This window comes from Propithecus coquereli, unplaced genomic scaffold, assembly GCF_000956105.1.
Source record: "Propithecus coquereli isolate 6110/MARCELLA unplaced genomic scaffold, Pcoq_1.0 Scaffold144, whole genome shotgun sequence".
Lineage (NCBI taxonomy): Eukaryota > Metazoa > Chordata > Mammalia > Primates > Indriidae > Propithecus > Propithecus coquereli.
In genome coordinates, this window is record NW_012138747.1 from 295,086 (window position 1) to 296,442 (window position 1,357).

Genomic DNA, 1,357 nt, shown 5'->3' on the forward strand with positions numbered 1-1,357 from the left:
ATCACATTAACTTTTTTTTGAAAAAGGTATTTGCTGTAAAATCAGAGACAGAAATTTCCACATATAAATTGATCTCTTATCTAAAGCATTTTAAACCTCAGTTCAATGAATTTTGTTCACCCTCTCCTCTCATTAGCAATTATCTATTACGAAAATGCCTATATTACCAACAAGACTGCTCAAAAAGTCAAGTAAACTCCAGAAAAGTAAGGGAATGTTTGGCTGAAGAAACTGTTGTGTTCTTTCCCTCAACCACAGATGACTCTTGGTCTGATGAGAACACTGGAAATGTGACGGGAAAGGGGCTGTGCCAGGTAACCAAGCGAAGCGTCCAAACTCATGCCGGTTCTGTATTTGTTCTGAAATCAGCATCGTCTGTGGGTAACCCTGAATGATTAGTCACAGAATTATATGGAACATTCTCTTTCCCTACATCATATTTCTTCTTTCCATCTTCAATGAGGATCTGCCTTTAATTGCACCAACGACTACAGCTCCCTGCTCCAGGAAGGAAGGTGACAAGGTATCATTTAAGCTGTGATTTTAATCTTCTCGAAGTTGATTTGTTGTCACTGTACTAAGAAAATAAAAAGCGGACCTAATTCCTTGTCGGTTATAAGAGCTATTAGTTAGTTCTGACTGGGAACAAATATGTCACTGTAAGGACATTTAAACCTACACTGAACCAAAATGTTTCAGGGTTTTTTTGTTGTTATTGTTTCAGAGGCACTTGATTGTCAATAACTAATTACAGTTTAAAATCTTGCAAGATGAAATGCTTCCAAGTGTAAATTGTCTGATTTCATTTAAGTTATAAACAATGAATTTAAGAAAACATGGAAGCATTCATTTTTAAGGAAGCAGTAACCTGAAGTGTAACATACATACAGAAAAATGCACATGTACTATTAATAAGTGTGCATTGATATATTTTCATAAAGCGAACATAATGGGAGCCCAGATTAAGAAACAGAATGTATTTTCCCCTGGAATTTTTTATTCTAAAACATTTGGGAATTATAGAAAATCATCAAGGAAAAGACAAAAAAAAAAGAGAAAAATCTCTAATTCCCTTACCCAGAGATAACTACTAATATCACTGGTGTTTATTCTAAAACATTTGGGAATTATAGAAAATCATCAAGGAAAAGAGAAAAAAAAAAGAGAAAAATCTCTAATTCCCTTACCCAGAGATAACTACTAATATCACTGGTGTTTATCCTTCCATTGTTTTTCAGAGTTGAGATTTGCTTTCTTTTTTTTTTTTTTTTTTTTTTTGAGACAGAGTCTCACTCTTTTGCCTGGGCTAGAGTGAGTGCCATGGCGTCAGCCTAGCTCACAGCAACCTCAAACTCCT